This window comes from Canis lupus, chromosome 3 (assembly GCF_003254725.2).
Source record: "Canis lupus dingo isolate Sandy chromosome 3, ASM325472v2, whole genome shotgun sequence".
Lineage (NCBI taxonomy): Eukaryota > Metazoa > Chordata > Mammalia > Carnivora > Canidae > Canis > Canis lupus.
In genome coordinates this window covers 24,161,923-24,183,509 of record NC_064245.1, presented here as the reverse complement: position 1 = coordinate 24,183,509, position 21,587 = coordinate 24,161,923, and the positions used below count along the sequence as shown (strand labels likewise).

Genomic DNA, 21,587 nt, shown 5'->3' with positions numbered 1-21,587 from the left:
TGAAAGAAATTGAGGAAGACACAAAGAGATGGAAAAATATTCCATGCTCATGGATTGGCAGAATTAATATTGTGAAAATGTCAATGTTACCCAGGGCAATATACACGTTTAATGCAATCCCTATCAAAATACCATGGACTTTCTTCAGAGAGTTAGAACAAATTATTTTAAGATTTGTGTGGAATCAGAAAAGACCCCGAATAGCCAGGGGAATTTTAAAAAAGAAAACCATATCCGGGGGCATCACAATGCCAGATTTCAGGTTGTACTACAAAGCTGTGGTCATCAAGACAGTGTGGTACTGGCACAAAAACAGACACATAGATCAATGGAACAGAATAGAGAATCCAGAAGTGGACCCTGAACTTTATGGGCAACTAATATTCGATAAAGGAGGAAGACTATCCATTGGAAGAAAGACAGTCTCTTCAATAAATGGTGCTGGGAAAATTGGACATCCACATGCAGAAGAATGAAACTAGACCACTCTCTTGCACCATATGGTGTTCCTTTAAGGAGTATTTTTCTGGCTTGCAATTAGGATACTGCTGAGTCCTTTCTAAGTCTTGCTTTTTAAGTTTTGCTAGGGCTTGTCTAGAGCAACCATTAGCACAGGGTTAATTTAGCCCCATGACTAAGGCATGACCCTTCAGAGGACTCTACCTAAGGCTCTGTATACTACACGATCATTCTACTCTAACTGGTAAAAATTAGAAATGTTCCCAGCCTTGTGTGAGCTCAGGCAGTTGTTTAGCTTAGTGCTTTGTAGAGGCTCTTTTTCCCAGGTCTTAACTGTTTTCCTTTCATGGTTGTGTACATCAGTACTCAGCCCAAGACTCAAGGGGACTCCTCTATAGATCTCTGGAAGGTTTGCTCTCTCTCCTCCTCCTCTCTCTCTCTCTCTCTCTCTCTCTCTGTGCATTTCCTTCCTTGGTACTCTGTCCCATGAATTTTAACTTCCTTGGCTTTCCTAAATTCTAATCTATCTCCTCACCCAAGTGAAACCAGTGTGCTGTGTACACTTCACATTGTTCCGTGCTGTGGCCTGTACACTTCCTCCAGGCAATAAGCTCCCCACTTTGTTGCCCTTCTCTAAGATAATAGTCCTGCGATTTTTCTTGTCCAAGATCTTAAAATTATCCTTCCACATATTTTGTTAGGTTTTCTGGTTGTTTAAGAGAAAGGGATTTATCTGATTCCTCTTACTCCATATGGCTGGAAGCAGAAGTCTTGTCTTCTGACTATTGAAACCACTGCATAAAAATTGTAGTGAGTGGACAGATGCTGCCTGCAGAGAAGGACCAGACTTTCATTCTTCAGCTGTGCTTGGCCAGAACCCAAAGCTTGCTCCTGATCAGCCCCTCAGAGCTGTGTCCCCACTTGACTACCACCAGTTTGAACAGAGGTTCAAACTGCCACAAAGGCCCCACGATTCCATACCATGCAGCTGCCACCTCTTCTCAGTTACCTGACATGATGATCACATCCTCCCTGCAGGTGCCGCAAAACCACCACCAGGACCGCAGAACCAAAAAGGTGGACAAATTTGCTTCAGGATGTCAATAAAGCTGCCCTTAATGATGGGCTTCAGGCTGACTGCAATGGACTGTGTGCAGCACACCTGGATATCGTGTGAATCTGTTACTGCTACAGCTGTGAAACTCTTCTGACAAAGGTGACTCCCATTTGTTTGGCTTCCTTGTGACACATTATCTAAATAGGCCAGGCAAAACCCATTTAAAAAATGAATGATTCGTGTAATAAACTTATGCAAGACAGTGGTTCCAAAACCTGGCATCACAGTATGCATCTTTGACAAGCACACCTGGGAGACAGGGACACAGAGTAAAGCCTGTGGCAGGCTTCCTCGTACCTGCTGGGAACCCCTGCCTGTGGTGAGTAACACCGTACACTCACACGTATGCACCTCCTGCATGCTTTCTGTAAGCTTCACCAAAACATCCGCCTCTGCTCTCTTCTTCCTACATTTGCACCACTCCATTCAATAAAGTATTTTGGTATTAAAAAATAAAAGGTACTAACTTATCTATGAAAAAATGCTGAATTAGTAGCAAAGGTTAAAAACTTGTACATAGTAGTTGGTTATTGGCAGAAAAAAATTTCGTCTGTCTCTCCTGATTTCTAACCTGACCTGTTTGGGTTTTTCTCAATAAATTAAATAAAACTATTTCAGAATTTTCCTGACACTAAAACCCTTTGAGGTCAATTTTAAGAACTAGGTTTTTTCCTCTTTAGTTTTTTAAATATATAATATGGTAAGATATTTTTTGGATGTTTTAGACTTTTGTTAAATACGAAGTATTTTTATTAAGTACATTTTCTTTGTGTTCCTTAATTGGTTCGTCCAGGTTTTATTTCATTATCATGAATGCTTAACTTGCTAAATTCACTCACTCAATGATAATTTGCTTTCTAAGGACTTACTAGATAGGCAAGAAGCCTTTAGCCTAATAATAGGTCATTTTTGGAAACAGGGAGCAAAACTGTGCCAGAATTAAACAGTCCTAAACACTAAAGGTTCAAGGTTGGTTTGAAACAGAAACCACAAATTTTGATTGAACCTACACTTGGCAGTATAAGACTCGCATGGATTGTTTCTAGTATTTTATAGAGGAGATATACACACAGTCTAACAAAGGGAGACAGGAAAACCAGTCTAAACTAGCAGAACATTCAGGAAAGGATTAAAAACTCAGATCTGGTATAGTGAACATGGATCTGGAGCCCTGAGTCTCATGGTCTGTCACCAACACACCTGGAGTAAATTAACAGAAGGATAAATGCTTTTGGAGAAACCAGCAACCTTCTCTGAGGTGAATGGATGGCAGATAGCACTATGCCAGGAACACGTTCCCCAGAAAGTCCTAAACTAAGAAGTGAGAGTTCCAAAGATAGAGTTTAAACGTGAAAAAAATTGCCTTCAGAATTCCCATTTTCTTAATTTATATCATGTGGTTGACTGGGCCAATATTGCCTCACCTGGGTCTCAGGAGACTAGGAAAAGCAAAAGGATATTTGTGAAATGTTTTCAAGTCACTAAAAAAAACAGTGGAAATATACATTAAAATACTTGACCTTTAAGGTGCAACTATAAAAGAAATTACTATATAGTTGGAAACTGGTTTTTCATTGTCAGTGGATCCCGCGGAATATCGCTGTTGAATTGTCTAGCACTTCACTGAGTTTTTTGAAGGGCCTCACAGATTCAAAAACCCAGACTATAACATTTGTTAAACTTTTTTCTTTTTTTTTTTTTTGGTACGATGAAATGCAAATGAAGAAAAGCATAAAACATAAATCTGATAAATGATTATAAGACAAATACCATGGAACTATCATATATAGGTTAAGAAACAGAACAATGTCAGCAACCCACAAGCCCTCCCCAAGGCCCATCACGTATCAAGTTGTTCATTGAAATGATCCCAGGGTTGTTTTGGAGGATAAAAACCCTGTAAATCATATCTTTGAAAATTAATATCCCATGTAAATGACATACTCCAGACACATTTGCACAGTCCTGGGAAACTCAAACCAACAATGAGCCAGGGTTTATATTTGGTTTGAGTGAAACATTTCAAGACAGGAGTTAGAGATAATGAATACAGTCAGCATCAACAGAAAACTAAGCTCTGCCCTAGTGGTGGCTTGCTTCACAATGTTTACACTGTTCAGATCTGAGACTCACCTATGGGCTTTCCTCTGTGGTCTGACAACGGGCAAATATTGGAAGGTCTGCAGGCACCATTGTGTAGGAGCGGATTACTCTTAGCCTGACTTGGCATTCATTGTTTTAGGATAAAGGAAGAACTTGTCTTCCTCACACATAATTTACTTTCTGTTTTTGCTTCTGTCTTTCCCAGGATCCAATGCTTCTTCTCTACTGGAAACTGTTTCTGGCAGCATGTACGTGGTAAGTCTTGCACAGCTAGAGATTCTTCATAAATGATTCCAAGACCGTTTTTTTTTTTTTTCAAAAGGGGCCACGTACCTACTATATATGATACCTTCTCCTCTCCCCCTCTCACCAATCTTCTTACATATGTTTTGAGATGAGATTTTGAGATTTTGCATACTGGTTTTGTTAAACTTCTGATGGGACTAATGCCACGGCTGGGTGCAGTTGCCAGGTGAGTAAACTCAATCTCTCTCTGTAGAGCTTTATCAAGAGAAACAGAAAGAATGAATGGAGTTCTACTTGTGTGTGCTTGCCAGCAGATTCAGGGCTGCTCAGGTCTTGGAACTGCTTCTTGTCCGAGCAAATGGATACTAGAAAATTCTCACTAGGACAGAAATGACTTGCACACCAGATTCTTGCATCCTTATGCTGTTACCTGGTCAACTGCTGCTCAGTTTCCTAGTCCAGGTGTTTTCCTCACCACCTTGCCTGGCCCTCTGGCTCGTCACATGACCACATCCTGCCCATCTTCTGGTCTCTGCCCACGTGCCTGGGTTTGGGGTTTGTGAGGCAGTCTGCCTGCACTCAGTCCTGGAGCAAGCGGTTGTGGCACCGCCTCCTGTAAACCTCTGGCACTATGTGTCCTATTTCTGACCAAACTTCTGGCTGATGATACCTATCCTTTCCCTTTGCTAGAAGTCCCTAGCCGGCTTCTGAAGTCACCTCCTCTCCCAAACACTCAGCCTTGCCTCACTTTTCTGAAGGCTTGTGCTTGCTTTGTCATATGACGCATCCTGCTCTGGGCAGCAGACGGACATCATCACCAGTTCTTGTTTAATGATTTCTGCATTGCTATTGCCTATTCAGTTATTTGTTTCTCCAACCATAAGGGCTGATTCAAGACAGGTGCTATTCCTGTGTCCTCAGAATCTAGAACTGTCTCTAGAATTTAACAGGTATATAAGCACATTCATTGGCAAAAGCTTTTAACCTGGACCAGGATGATTCCAGTGACATAGAATCTAATTCTAGTTCTCTCACTGTCTAATACTGTAATCTTAGGCAAGTGATTTTGATATTTTTGGTTCTCGGTATCTTCATCTGCAAAGCAAGGATGGTCTGTTGGGATGGTTTCTAAGATTGCTTTCAACTTCAAAGTTCAACTCTGCTTATTGCTCAGAACCTTGATAATGAAATCTTCCAAAATGGTAGGACTCAAATTCTCACCCTAAAAGGGATATCTGGATTGTTCAAAACTGATTTTCAGAGAAACGAAAATTTTAAACCAAGTGATCCATGTTTCCTTTTTCATGTCCATTATAATGCTTAGCACATTGGGCCTTCAATTGTAGGATGAATGTTAAGAGATGAATCGCCACCTAGTGGACGTATCCCAAGGCAGTGGCCTCCCCTCCAGAACAAGAGGGAGCTTTGTTCTCTGTAGCCCGTGAGTCCTACCCATAGTTTCTCCTTCCTCAACCTGAGACACATCTCAATCTTGTCATTGCTTCTGCCTCTAAAAAAAAATTACAGAAATAATCATTTTGGCAAGAGAAGACATATTTATTTTGACCACGTGTGGTTTAATGTTTACCTATTTGTGTTTCACATTCACAGTGTGGAAGGCAATTTAAGGAAAAAAAGATAAGGTCCAGCAAACTTAGACTGGGTCTTTTTAGTCTCTTATCAATCTGGTTTGAAAACAATCCTTGAGCATTCAGAGACGCCTTGGCTAGACAGACAGAAAAGGGATAGTAGAGTTCGCACTGTCTCCCAAGCAGAACTGTCTAGAGAGCGCAGCCTTTCATCCAGTTCCTCACCAATGTTCAGAGTTTTACAGTTCTCCTTGTTTAAAGGAAAACCATTTAGAGGCTAATCTAAGGCTTTGGATTCGTAGTTATTTCAATGTGAAGTGGAATCTTTGCTTGGATAACGTTTTCACTGAGCTTAAGGTAATCTAAGTGACCTCTACTTAAAAGGAACAAAAGGATATGATTATGCTAGGTCTTCTTCCTCCACCTTAGAAAAAATATCCATAAGTTCTGTCATTGGAGGTTCAAAGAGGCTTAGGAGAAGGGATCAGTTGGTTAATTAATGAAATATCAAGAGGATTGCTACAAATCTTCAGCCCAGCTTCTGATGCCTCTACGGGACTTTATTATTTTAGCGCAAGAACTTCCTCATTTAATCAGCACTGATGATTCCTTCCAGCAACCCCAGATTGGCCAGCTATTTGTATTGCAAATGTAGCACTGAGGTGCTGTATTTCTCCAGCCTTCTCCACAATAATGTATTTTTTCACTTTCCATTTGTATTTCTCTGCTACTAAATAAATGCCTCTAGCCAGCTCATGACATTCTGATATTTCTATTTCTGATTCCTACCCCACCAACTCAGTGCAAAATTTCTTCACTTCTCTACAGACTTGTAATTTCTCTTTCTCTGACATCTCTTACTATGTCTCAAAAAAAACTTCTGAAATGCTCTGAACCCAAAAATAACTCTTCTTTTGATTCTAATATCTATTCAAACAACTTCTCTCTGACCTGAACCTCCTTCCTTCTTTTCCTGTCTTCCTTCTAAGAAAGTCATTCGGAACGATTCCAACTAAGGTATTAATCCACTCTCCCTGAGTTCTATAGACACATTTCCCGGTGGCAATTCTGTAGAGCCTGAGTCCTAACTAAATCACTCAAAGGATTGAGTCAAGATTTCTAAACCATAATCTTGTATCTCTGCTTTCAAACAGACTTTATAGATTTCCTCTTCTTACCTGTACCTCCTGGAAGCTGGTATGTAGATCAATCCAAATAGGCGAATAGGAGGGAGCTAGTGGGGGAGAGAAATGAAGAACTTATATGGTTAGAGCTAACCTTAGTCATGCTTTCCCCTACCCCTGAAGGAAAATATACTGTCATACAAAAGCTTCCCTTGTTCCTCCAGTACATTCATATCCTTAGCAAAATTTCTACAGAAACTGCAGACAAAGAGTAACTTCAAATGAATGTGCTAATCAATAAGCATGCAGTAACCGTCTATCTATATATATTAGACCGTCTTCAGTGTTGAGTGGAAAAACGGAAATAAATATAAGGCACAGTTCTTGGATTCTCAGAACTTACGTTGATTGGCAAAAGCTGCAATTAAATATTTACAGAAAACAGGTAAGAAGGCATACCATAAATCACATCTAATTTTAGTATAGAAATAACGACAGAATTAAAGCTTGTGTTGTTGACTAAGGACCTGATGCTAAACCCCTTACAGAATTAATTACAAGCATCACATTGAGTTAAGTAAAAATTGTACTTCTGTATGGTATAAATCTGTTTCTGAAAGGTGTAGCAAGAGTTCAAACAGTGAAACAGTGTATTTGGTCAAAGTGGTAGACTAACAACAACAAAAAATATGTCCATATCTTAACCCCTGGAACCTGTGAATATGACCTTATTTAGAAAAAAAGGCTCTTTGCACATGTAATTAAGTTAAGGATTTTAAAATGAGATTATCCTGGTTCACCCTGATAATCTTATGACAAGTATCCTTATAAGAGACAGAAGAGGAGACACAGACACAGAGGAGAAGGTCATACTGAAGACAGAAGCAGGTATTTGAATTTTGTAGCCGCAAACAAAGGAGCTCCTCGAACCATGAGAGGTTGGATAAGGCAAAGAATGGTCTCCCCTAAAGCTTTCAGAGGGAGAGAGGCCCTGCCAGCACCTTAGACTTCCAGTCCATAAACTGTGAGAAAATAAATTTCTGTTGTTTTAAACTGCTAACTTTTGCTAATTGGTTATGGCAGCCACGGGATACTAATACACGTGGTAATAAATCACATAAACCCTTTTTTGATGGTCCCATTTTCCTTACCATAATTTCCTGCCTAACCGTTACTGAAATGAATGAGAAATTAAAGGTATAGCCATACAGGATTGGTGAAATTCAGTAGGGTTTCTACAGGGAGAGGGACACCAACTTTCAAGAGATGCCTGGAGATGAGAATAAGATTTAGAGAAGGTTATCCTTGTGTATCTCCTATGTGCTCACCTTTTCATGTATTCCAAGTTCTGGGTAACACATAAAGGAATTAGGGAATAAGCTTTGGCTCATCTGTTATCTCCAAACGGAAGTCTGTCTGGTTTCTTGAGGCAAGCGCAATTAAAAACTTGTATTGTTTTTCTTATATGTCACACAGTTGAAGAAACAAAATCATAAATCTTTAGAATATCCAAACCAACGCTTTGCACCTTTTTCTATTACAGCGTTACTTCATCATTTTGGTATCCTTACAGCTATGCTTGGATCTTATGACCAAATCATTGTCAAAATTTGATCCTGAATATGCATAATGAAGAGTGTTTGTATCTTAGACATAAGATTGACTCTTGACCAGATAGAAACTATTTGTAATCATTAGTCGTCTTAGAGGAAACCTAAGATATAACTTTGAATTAATGAGATTGATTCCTAAACAATGACAGGAACATAGTAGACACTCAATAAATATTTGTTCAATGAGTGAATTTATCCAGCTAAAAAAGAGTTAGACATCAGGTAGCCCTCTGATTAGGATGTGGGTAGTTAAAATAAACCCATTAAAGCTGATGATAGTTATGGAAAGCCAGACACAGCCATAAAGTAAAGCCCATCAGATTTCTTTGAAACAGCTGCAGAGCCTTCAAGAGGCTGAAAGAGTGATGCTACCTGGAGTTGTCTAAGAGAGAGCTTTGGGACTGGGGTACACTGGAGGGCACACACTCTCTCTTAAGGGAGCAGCCACTACTCAGCTGGAGCAAATTGTCACCATGCAGAAACTTGAGCCTAATTTGTCATTCATCTCATATTTTCAAGAGAAGCCCGAAATATAGATGAGAACACTTGCCATTTTAAAAGTTGGCAATGAATTCACTCTTTTAAAAAAATGCTCTGTGGTGGCCAAACAAAACACATCTGCTAGCCAGATAGGCCTAGAGTCCTCCAGTCTGGACCTCTACTTCTTAGTATCTTTTCCTTCTTTACTTCCCTTGGACTTCTCTCTATTTCTTCTCTCTTTCTTTCTTTCTTTCTTTCTTTCTTTCTTTCTTTCTTTCTTTCTTTCTTTCTTTCTTTCTTTCTTCTTTCTTTCTTTCTTTCTTTCTTTCTTTCTTTCTTTCTTTCTTTCTTTCTTCTTTCTTTCTCTCCTTTCAGCCTCTTGAATCACTAATTGTCTAGGAACTGGTGTCTGGGGTTAAAGTTGTGCAGGGAGAAAGATTAGAGAACTTGATGTGTTCTGAATGTCAGAACAAGGCTTAATTTGATCAAGTCAGAAAACGGACCATGAAGCAAGGAAATGGGCTTTATTTTTTTTTTAAGATTTTATTTATTTACTCATGAGAGACACACAGAGAGGGAAAGAGGCAGAGACACAGGCAAAGGGAGAAGCAGGTTCCATGCAGGGAGCCCGACGTGGGACTCGATCCCGGGTCTCCAGGATCACCCCTGAGCCAAAGGCAGACAGTCAACCGCTGAGTCACCCAGGGATCCCGGAAATGGGCTTTAGATGTCCTAAATCCTGGGTTTAGTCCATAATCTAACAAATATCTAGCCACCGAAACATTATTTAACCTCTTTGGTTCTTAGTTACACCATCTACAAAATGGGAATAATTGCATCAATATCCACTGTGCCATTATTGTGAAATCAAATGAGATAATAGTTTTAAATGAACCTTATTGATATAAAGGGCCATAAACTTATTAATCATACAATAATTATTAATAACAAGAGGCTTATTTATTGCTGTGCTGCATGCTTGTTAGCATATGATAGTTATAATTCACAGAGCACCAGAAATGTGCATAGCCAGAAGTCAAATAGTCATGTCAAACATGCTGTAGTGAATTCTACAAGATAGTGTATAAATGATATGGTAAAGACTGAAAGTGCTATACAATTTCGGAAAAGAGGATTGGTGACAACTAGAGTAACAAGAGAAAGAGTCTTAGGAGTAGTGGGGCTTACACCAGACTTTAAAGGCTGCAAAGGATAGTCATAGTGTTACTGGTTTGTTTCAGGTGTCAAAACAGATTTTACTTTGGAATACATTTTTATGTAAGTGGCCTTTGGGAAGCACCCAACTGATTTAGTCTTTGGTTTCCCAAACTTCATTCGTTTATTCATTCATTCACCTGATCCTAATTGACATCTCTATATGCTAGACACCTTGATAGGTGGTAGAGGTACACCATCTATGCCCTCAGGGAGTTTACCATCAAGATGTTAAGCTTGGGAAATGCTAGGTTTGTTGAGATAAACCTTGTTGACTAAACAAAAAAAAATGCCTCCTATGTTTTCTGACAGATACCATGTATAACAATTGTAGCCCTTTTGTGCATTACAGAGATATTTGAGAGTATCCATGGGCTCATCTAGTCTCACCGGTTAACAGGGCTTGTGCATAGATATGACCACTGTGATTACTAGAACACAGAACCATTTAAAATTGTTCACTCATGTCGTTATTTTTTTTTTTTAAGATTTTATTTATTTATTCATGATAGTCACAGAGAGAGAGAGAGGCAGAGACACAGGCAGAGGGAGAAGCAGGCTCCATGCACCGGGAGCCCGACGTGGGATTCGATCCGGAGTCTCCAGGATCGCGCCCTGGGCCAAAGGCAGGCGCCAAACCGCTGCGCCACCCAGGGATCCCCACTCATGTCGTTATTACATACTTTATCGATGTCTACCATTTATAGAATGTTTGTCATGGAGTTGTGTTCATTTTTTTTTTTTAATTTTAGAAAAGGATTCTCTGATATACATGACCAGTTCTTCCAGACGCATTATGATACCCACGTACATTTAAATTTTGTATGTAACTATGTTGCTCTATTGTTTTCTCATTAAACTAGAATTTCAATTCAGTAGTTTCAAAGTTAAGAAGATAACTCTATTTATAGTAGCATTAAGAATAATAAAATACTTTGGAATTAATTTAGCCAAGGAGGTGAAGGACTTGTATGGTAAAATTACAAAACGTTGCTGAAATAAATTAAAGAAGACATAAAAGACTTAATAGTGTCACAATGGTCATGCTACCCAGAGTGACCTATAGATTTAATGCAATGTCTCTCAAAAATCTCAGTGACGTTTTTTGCAAAAATAGAAAAATCTCAAGGGACCTAGAATAGTCCAAAAGTTCTGCAAAAGAAGAACAAACCTGGAGAACTCATACTTTCTGAATTCAGAGCTTGCCACAGAGCTACAGTGATTAAAGCAGTGTGGTACTGACATAAAGACAGATATTTCACCACGTAAGGTGCGTGGAATAGTCAAAACCAAAGACTAAAGGTACAATGGTGGTTGCCAGGGGCTGGGGGGACATGAGGGGCATGAGGAGCTAGTGTTTAATGGATATTGAATTTCAGTTTTGCAATGCGAGAACAGCTCTAGAGACAGCTGGTGCTGATGGTTTCACAACAATCTGAGTCTACTAAGTATCACTGAACCGAACACCTAAAAATGGTTATTTAAAATGGTATACTTTATGGTACATTTATTTTGTCACAATCCAAAAGTTGGGAAACAAGATAAAAATAGGTTTTCAAAAATTATGGTACAACACTGCCTTTGTAGTTTTTACACAGTTTACACCACTTAAGTTTTCTGTTCTTTCTCACCCTTTAATCTTTATCATTGTTTTCGGTTTGTCCTCACCTCTGGGCCTCTGGCACCAAAAACATTAATGTTTGAAAAGTGGGTACATTTATTCGCAGGCCTTTTCTACATAGGGGATTTCACCTCCCCAGTCTGTACCTGCATTGGGGGGATTTATTACAAATGAACACCTTGTAGTCAGGGCCTCCTCTCTGCCTTGGGACACTCACCAGCCATAAGAGGCGCCCCCAGAGATTGCTCAACTTCTGGGAACCACTTCCCTTCTGCTGAAGGTTAGTCACTTTCCATCCCCCACTCCCAACCTCATTGGGTACCCGTCAGCTGTTTCACCTAGAGTCTAGAATAGTTTTCTCATCTAAATTGGCTTTCATTTGAAAGAAAGTAGAGATGGATGGATAGCATGAAGGGACCGGGTCCTAAAATGTGCACTAATTAGAACACTCACATCCAGAAGCTACTGACCTCTCCTCTCTTTGACTTCCCGTAAAATGATAGCCAGTGGTTCAGATCACAGTGGCTCAGGGTCTGTCCTTCCTTTTGGGTTGTTGGAGGGCTGCGTTTGGCTCACACTAGCTCTCCAGGCCAGGAGATACTCTTTTAACAGATGAAGTGCTCTGTTGACGGGAGAAAGGATGCAAAGCATAATGTGGTATGTGTTCATCAGCTACCTAAGGTGAGTTCTTTACAAACCCTATTAAATGAGAGCTGCTTGATAAAGTGGGATACGTGAAAATTCCTTAGGGATCCCTGGGTGGCACAGCGGTTTGGCGCCTGCCTTTGGCCCAGGGCGTGATCCTGGAGACCCAGGATCGAATCCACATCGGGCTCCCGGTGCATGGAGCCTGCTTCTCCCTCTGCCTGTGTCTCTGCCTCTCTCTCTCTCTCTGTGACTATCATAAGTAAATAAAAATTTAAAAAAGAATTGTTAAAAAAAAAAAAATCTCTTGCAGTTCAGCTGATGTGTAATTGTGTTTCTGAGCTACCCAAACCAAATCAACAACCATCTTCATTTATTAAGTTCTTACAATTGAGCGGGTACAGAGCTGAGCAGCAACACACTGCACTGCCCTCTCTAATGCGAACATGTGAATAGCATAAAATCAACCAACTGGCCAGGGTAGAGTGATATAACCCTTTTGCTTCTCTTCTTCCCAGAAAAAGAGGTGAGAAATTGCATTTTCTTATGTCCAACCTACTTTATACCAACATCCAGATGTTGGATCCATTTGATGTCCATTGTAAACTGAAAGATCAGAAAGCATGAGCTATGACTACAGTTTCATTTAATGATCACATCTTTCTTGTTTTACTTGGTAAATCAGACATCATAAGAATGAAGGCATGCAGGAGTTCTACGTGACCAAGATAGGATAAAAGGGCCTAGATCTATCCTCTTCCCAGAAATAGCTGGAAAACTGGACAAAATGTATTCAACAATGGCTTTCGAGTAACTGGAAGTCAGGCAAGAAAACACAGAGATAGCCAACAGGAAATAAACCAGGTGAACCCCACCATGGTCCCACTTCACTGCCAAGAGAGTTTCCAGGCCATGGTGCCATGTGTCCATCTCATCATCCGTTTTACACCAAATAAAACTTTAGGATATCTAGATGTTAAGCACTGCTCCAGAAATTTGGAATACAAGTACAAACAAAACAACACAAAATGTGGCCCTTGCTTTAAAGTCCCCTGTCATCAGTGAATTGTGACAATACTGGGATACATGTAATAATGAAAGGGCATGCAATTTACAGTAGCTGTTCTGAGAGGCAGCAGGAACAAGGGTTGGGGCATAAGCAGGGGAGTCACTTCAGAAAAATTTCAAGGACTACTATACATTTAATCCAGATCTTGAAATTTGGGTCAGTTTTTTCTAGATAAACAAAGGTGGGAGGCAGGGAAAGAAGCTTACAAAAGTTACAGAAATGATATATATGAAGGCAAGAGAATGTTATAAGAGCAGATGTTTTCAAAGGCAGAAGCCACAGGGAAATTGACTCTAAGTTGATTTGTTATAAGGAACATCATCAGTATTTGAGTTGGAAACTTCTGGAATGTGGAAAGTGTTCATTAGGCTATTGTAATTTTCAGAAATAATTAAAACTGGAACACATTATGCTTTGTGGCCAAGAGGTAACAAAAATAGATGAACTTGAGGACGTTTGCTGTGATATACACTTCAGGTCATAACGTGTGACCTAGGGTTGCTAAGTACATGGTATCTCTAAGTGATATATCAGTAAGATGAGAATAGTTTGAGTCTGGACTACACTTCTCCTGGTAAGCTAAGCTTTACATGGCAGCAAGACTGCCTCAAAGCTATTTTAACAAATGAACTGATGTTTAGTAAACATGCCTTACAAACTTTACACTTTCATACAAATGTCATAAAACTGTTTTTTCCAAATCCCGATTTCTCTTTAATTAAGAAAATGGAACACTTGAAATGCCCAAACTTTTAATGCTCGTTTTCCCCTTAATGGAGTCCTATTCTTATGAAATCACTGTTTTATTTTTGTTAGAAAATGTTAAGGCTATAATTTTTAGTACCGTATAAACACAGATTCCTTTAGTTATATTCTTAAATAATTCCTTTTTAAAATTTTTATAGATTATTGACCCAATTTGTAAACATTACATTAACTTTGGAGAGACCTCCAAAGACATTTTTTTTTAAACTCCAGAATTTCCTGACGATTTTGAGGTTTTAGTTCGTGTTTATTATGACTGTCTCAGAGACTGATAGGAGTCTGAGAGCATGGGTAATGTATTACAGAAAGTCCTATTGAGCTTATTGCAAGAACATTTCTATCTGTGAGGGCTAATATCCAAGGCTGATGTTATCATGTTGTTACTTTGAACCGTGGTAGAGGGGGAAAAAAAAAAGGTAAAAGAAAGCATTTAATTGAATAAAAGCAATGAAACAAAACACCAATTGATTTTTCTGTGTTCTTGCATAAAACGGAAAGAGGTTGAAGACAAATTATCAAAATAAAAATAATATGTCCCCAGAACCAAGTTTATCAGACTGTCCGGGATGGTAAGGATTTACAGAGTGCTTAACTATGTCTGAGGCCATTCAAATGTGATAACTGCTTTTGCCACACACTTCCCCCTCCTCCTTTTATTTATTTTTTTAATGCTTTTTTTTTTTTTTTTTTAAGGAGAGTGGAAGCAGGACAGTCCTTGTCCTGTTCAGTTTCTGTTTAGTAAAGAAGAAGAAGATAATAATACTAAGTGGGCCCCTCCTTAAACAGTAACAACTCCCTGGGAAAGTGGGTACTCCATTTCTTTGGAAATGCAGTTGCAGCCTTACATGGGAGTATATGACTCTACGGAGACATAAACTATATGCAGCACACGGAACTAGCAGGGGTGAAATCAGTCCTATTTTGGCTACCTAAGGTAGTGTCCTTCCCCTCTGAACTTCCCATTTCTCTTCTGTATGACTAGAATAATAATACCTACTTTTTAAGATTATCGTGAAGATATGCTTGGCCTACATTAGGTGCTCAACGATTGGTGGCTATTTTGACTATTATTTTTTATTATTGTCATTATTATTTTTATTACTACTATCATAATCATATTTGGAGAATGAATAAGAGAAATGTAGAGTTCATCTGAGATTATCTGGAAGCAAAATATTTTGGTTCCCATAACAGGGAGATAGTATGATGATTAGATTTGTCACCAAAATAGAAGTTAGAAATTAATGCCAGCCATGTGCATTTACTTCAACCAAGGACAACATTCCTTTTAAAACCTAATGGTGGTTGTCCTATTCAATTTCAAAACTACTTTTGGTGGGGTGCCTGGGTGGCTCAGTCAATTAAGCCTCCGACGCTTGGTTTTGGCTGAGGTCATGATCTCGGGGTCTTGAGATGGAGCCTCCCATAGGGCTCTGTGCTCAGCATCAAGTCGGCTTGGGATTCTCTGTCTCCTTCTGCCTCTGCTCCAACCCCACTTGTGCTCTTCCTCTCTCTCTCTTTCTAAAATAAATAAATAAAATCTTAAACAATTTTTTTAATAAAATAACTTTTGGCTGCACACTTTTTGAATGTAACCTTACCCAGCATTTTAGGTTAAAATTGTTCCAAAAGCATTATTTCAAGGTGGCTAACAGTACTGTCTCATGCCAGCCACCAGCAGCCAGGTGAGCCCAGCATCCCCAGGGGTCTTCTCCTTAGGCCTCAAGTCCTCCTGCTTTCCTTCCGGCTCTCAGGGAGAACTGGAAATCATCTCTCAGACTTGCAAACACAAAGCTAATTTTCAAGCAAGAAGAGAGTAGTTGAGAAAGCACTAATTACATCTTGGGATATAGTAGAGATAGTGAGGTTTTGTTTATAGTAATATAGCCCTAGGTATGAGTAGGAAAGCTTCTGCTTCTGTAAAGATTTCTTGCTTTTCAGACTTTTCCGTTTCCTACGGAACATATTTGCACAAAAGGGAGAGAAAAGTGACTTTTCAAAAAAGTGGATAACTTTTGTGAATATTTAACTATAAATCCCAGGGTGTTTTTAGAAAAGTATCTCTTTGGTCTGTGGAGGCAAAATTCAATTTTGCAATTGCTAGTATTAGGTATGTGTGTTTTAGAACAACTGCAGAACATGTTTACAAGTCATTTAAATATAAGATGTTAACACTATTTTTCTTAAAGCTAGAGAGCTGATATAATATATCCTACTGATAAAATGATACTTTGTAGTTGTTTTATTCCAAATTGATTATTTCAATCATCACTTAACTGTATCTCCCAATTAAAGTGCATTTTTAAGTGCAGAAAATCAAATTGAACCCTTCAAATAAATGAATCCTCAAATATCAAATGTTTTGAATCAACTAAATATGAATCCTATATCTAACCTTTCTTTCATAAAAAAATATATATCTCCAGTCATTTATGTCAAAACTGGACCTCCCAAATGGAGTTACCGTGTACCTATTTCCATCCTTAAACCACACATTTGGTTCACAAATCAAGTAATTATGTGTACAAAAGGATCTTGGGAAGTGCAATCACTTCACTGGCACATGTAAGTAAAATATGGATGCTCAATTTCCATCTTAATGCATGCAAATGCTAGACCCACACATGCAGGCATTGTAACTGGCCCTGAGCACAGCCTGTCACTTTGGCTATTGAATTTAAAGAGATATCCTGTTCCTCTGAGGATGTTGAACAACATTTAGCAGAATTGTCTCCAATTCTTTTTTTTTTCTTTTTAAGATTTTATCTATTTATTCATGAGAGACGCAGAGAGAGAGATAGAGACACAGGCAGAGGGAGAAGTAGACTCCACGCAGGGAGCTCAACGTGGGACTCAATCCCGGGTCTCCAGAACCAGGCCCTGGGCTGAAGGCAATACTAAACCACTGAGCTACCCAGGCTGCCCATTGTCTCCAATTCTATTTTTTGTTTAAATGTCTTACTTTCATTTCCAAATAAATAAATATTGAATTTTGGCATTGAAAATACTTTTATCTTTTGCCTAAGAACATCGATAGTATGTATTTCATTTTATAGCAAAACTGGCGTATTATCCATTTAGCTTCTATAATCTTTGTAGGGTTTTGGATCTTGGGGTTACTGAAGGTATGGCCTAACCTTCCTGAGACTTTCTGTCCTCATCTGAGAAATGGGACTGTATTCACGGCTGCTATGTACAGCCCAGAGCCTGTACACTGCGCAATTGAAAGATGCTTGTGCAACTGTACACAGTAGCTCAACTCTGCTAAAGTATAGGTCTAATGTTTCTAACAGAAGCTCAAAATTAGAGTGACTTGACAAACTGTAAGTTTATTGCTCCCTGGTGGACTGATTAATGTAAGCAGGTCAACACTGGTTGGACGAATTCCCAATGCCAGGGATGCAGGCTCCTCCTCTCTCACTTTTATGCCATCCCTCCGTTGTTGTCTTTATACACGTGATCCAAGGAAGTGAACTGCGAAGTCAACATTTCAGATAGCAGAATGAAGGCAGAATGGAAGAAGGAACATGGGGCAGCCCTGGTGGCTCAGTGGTTTAGCGTCGCCTTCAGCCCAGGGCCTGATCCTGGAGTCCCGGGATCGAGTCCCACGTCGGGCTCCCTGCATGGAGCCTGCTTCTCCCTCTGCCTGTGTTTCTGCCTCTCTCTCTCTCTCTATCATGAATAAATTAAAAAAAAAAAAAAAGAAGGACCATGTTGCCATCCTTGAAGCGCATATCCTAAGAGTTGCTCACATCATTTCCTCACCTGTCATAGTAGCCAGAATCCGGCCATGCAATCCTTCCTGGCTGCAAGAGAATCTGGAAAATGTGGCTATTTTAAAAGAATAGTGATGATTTGAGCATGCCCTGAAAGAGGCATGATGTCTTGAGCAATCAGTGGGGGGGAGTATATTGGTTATATTTCCTTATTTCCTGTATCCTTGATGCTCTGGCATTTGGAGCCTTTATCATGGAGACGCTACCCATCCTAGAGCTAGCTAATTCCTGGAGATGGCAAACAACTCTCCTCAGAGCGTGCCTTCCATATACAAACCAACAAATCCAGAGCCCACAGCCCCCAACCAACCCCTTTGTCAAACAAACACCAAGCTAACACCCACCCTGGATCTCCCCAGGGCCAGGTACTAGACCACTAGGGACTATCTCTCTTGCCCAGAGCCTGCAAAAACTATTCAGACTAATTCAATCCTGAAGTTACTCAGTGTACCTACCTTGTAGGTTTCTTTCCATTACTTTCCACAGGCTAAATGAAATAAATAAAACAAAATAATAAAATAAAATAAAAACTAATAATAAAGGCTCTGGGCCATGCTCTGCTTTCACCCCTCTTCTGGCTCCTGCCCATCCCTGTGGCCTTTCTCCATGTGGCCCTGTGTGGCATGCAATGCATCTATCTAGAGATCTGTGAATGAAAACTTCTTCCTTCATGATAATCATTTCCATGTTTGATGTCTTACCATAACTGATAAAAACAAATTCTGCGTGCATTTTAAGTTTAGGGAACAACTAGATGTCTCTGCCAGAAGCCTTATTATCTTCCATATACACTACACAGGGACTGTTTCAAGGATTAAGGGACTGGTGAATACTAACTTTGTAACTTTGTCCATTCTGTACAAACATAAGGGCAGATATGAAGTCCAAGAGTAAAAAAAAAAAAAATCTTTAATAGGAGAATTTAAAATTTTTAACATTGTGTCATGCAGTTGAAATTAACAACTTTCACCTCAAACTTTTATTCTGATTTAGTCAACACTGTAAAAGGAATGACCAGGGTTGGAGATGTCAAAGATGAAATCTCATCCCAATGGTTAGGGGTGAAGGGGAAAGTAGAAACTGTACTACCCAAGTTTTAGAAACTTTCCAGAGAATCTTCATATCTTTATTTTGGTTGATGGTAATGATGATGGAAATTTTTACTATGAATTACTGAAATTTTACCTGGTTTTCCTTTTTTTCCTACATTTAATTTTTATCGTTTGGCACACAAGAAAACACAGGGGAAAGACAGACTCTTCTAATTTGTTGCCTTTAACTGTTCACAGAGAAAAAAAGATTTTTTTTTAATCCAAACTATTTGTCAGCTGTTGGACCTCAAATGCCGGCGCTTATTACAAGGAAAAACCTCCCAGCAAAAGCTATAACAAAAAAAATATAATACAAGTAATTCACATGACAAACTGGTGGTGTGGTTGACAAGCTTACTGCATAAGAGAAGGACAGGCTCAGTGTATTTGTTTACACATTCCTGGGTTTCACTCACTGAAATTCTAATTTAGTAAGTCTGTAGAAGGGCTCAGGCACCTGCGTTTTTATGAGCATCCCAAGTAAGATTTTGGTTTTTTTGTTTTTTATTTTTAAAGGTTTTATTTATTTATTCATGAGAGACACAGAGACACAGGCAGAGGGAGAAGCGGGTTCCATGCAGGGAGCCTGACGTGGGACTCGATCCCAGGACTACAGGATCACGCCCTGGGCTGAAGGCGGTGCTAAACTGCTGAGCCCCCTGGGCTGCCCCCAAGTAAGATTTTGAAAGATATATTTACATTTCTTTGGTAACACCTTTGAGATATAATTTGCATTCCATACAATGCACATTTAAAGTGAATTGTACAATTAAATGTCTTTTATCATATTCAAAGAGTTATGCACCTCCCAACACTAACATAATCCAGAGCATTTTCATTACCCCATACTCCTCAGCCCTAAGCAGCCTATTAAATCTACCTTCTGTCTCTGAAGATTTGCCCATTCTGGACATTTCATATAAGTGGAATCCTACAATATGTGGTCTTCTGTGTCTGGCTTTTTTTTTTTTTTTCCCTTAGCATAATGCTTTCAAGGCTCATCGATGTTGTGGCATGTCTTAGTAGGTCCTTCTTTTTTATTGCTGAATAATATTCCCTGTATGGATATACCATATTTCATTTATTCATCAGTTGGTAGACATATAGGTTGTTCCCACTCTTGGAACAATGCTACTATGAACGTTTATAAGCAAATTTTTATGTTGACAAATGTTTTCATTTCTCTCAGGTATATACCTAGGGGTGGAATTGCTGGGGCAAATGGGTCACTTTTAGAGAAACTACCAGACCACCATTTTCAAATGGTTTTGAATTGTGTTTTCCATTTGGCTACTGATATTGAGCATCTTTCCTGTGTTTCCTGGTTATTTGTGTATCTTCTTTGGAGAAATACCTATATATACGTTTTGATCATTTTTACAAATTAGGTTGTCTTTTTATTATTGAGTTGTAAAAGTTCATCATCTCTTCTAGATGAAAGCTCATTCTCAGATCTATGATTTGCAAAAATTGTGTCCTATTTTGTGGGTTGTCTTTTCAGTTTCCTGATGGTTTGCTTTGACACCATGAAAGTTTTTAATCGTGATGAAGTCCTATTTTTAAATTTGTTCTTCTATTGCTGGTGACTTTGGTGTCAGAGCTATAAAACACAAATTATTTTCTACAGTGGCACAAGATATACATTGAAATATACTGACCTAGTTGCAGATGGTCCTTGACTTGAACCAGTTCATTCATTTGGAGCCTGCTCTTGTGGATTTATTGAGCGCTATCCTCTGTAGGAAGATTAGCCTAAGCCATGCCCCAGTAACAAGATACTGGTTTCCATTTATTCATTCATTTAGTGGCTATCCGAATTTGTAGGCATTGTGAAAATTAGAATGAGGTGTCAGCTGTGGAAAGATAGAGTCCCTTGGTACAATTCTTGGTAAGTTGTGTCAGAGATGGAAGAAAATTTGCCCCTTGCTCCTGTCTCTTATAGACCTTGCTGGGTCAATGGCTTGACTAGCAGAGCTTGCCAACCCCTGCTCATTTGCTTGGCTGGACACTTGTATAGTACAGAGATTGCACAGCTGTACCTGGTGACCCTGGCCAATTTATTAGGTGCTTTATTTTGTTATTTCATCAAATCTTGTTAACTCTGTTGTGTAGGTGTGTGTTTTTTTTAATATTTTTAAAATTTATTCATAAGAGACACAGAGAGGCAGAGACACAGGCAGAGGGAGAAGCAGGCTCCCCACAAGGAGCCCAATGTGGGACTCAATCCCAGGACCCCGGGATCACGCCCTGAGCCCAAGGCAGATGCTCAACCACTGAGCCACCCAGGCGTCCCGTTGTGTAGGTATTGTTATCACCAGTTTGCCAGTGAGGAACTCAGGTAGGTGGGCTGGCTTGCTCAGATTCACAAAACTAGTAAGTAGCAGAACTGAGATTTGTGTCCTATGACTTCAATTCTAGAAGGCTTTCCACTCGGCCACCGTTTTGTATCCTGTTTGTCACTCAGGTTTTAAGACCTCAAAGCTTATTAAATTCCTCCATCTGAAACTGGATCAGGAGCTGCCAGACATGCCGGGAACCTATTTACCTTGCTGGAGTCTGTACTGGGATTACTACTTCCTTCCCGTTGCTTCCCTCTATCGAACACCTGGGCTTTCAATTTAGGACTTGCAGAGGCTCAGCAGTGTTTCTCTTCCCTTATTGTTGAACCATAGCC

General features: G+C 39.5%; 1 long non-coding RNA gene across 1 annotated transcript; it reads left to right on the top strand.

Annotated features, from left to right (window-relative positions):
• The first annotated feature begins 1,507 nt into the window (after positions 1 to 1,507).
• On the top strand, positions 1,508 to 7,283 carry LOC118354355 (uncharacterized). Its single transcript, XR_007409741.1, has 3 exons — positions 1,508 to 1,675; positions 3,885 to 3,934; positions 6,972 to 7,283. It is a non-coding gene; the product is annotated as an uncharacterized LOC118354355 (long non-coding RNA).
• Positions 7,284 to 21,587: the final 14,304 nt, after the last annotated feature.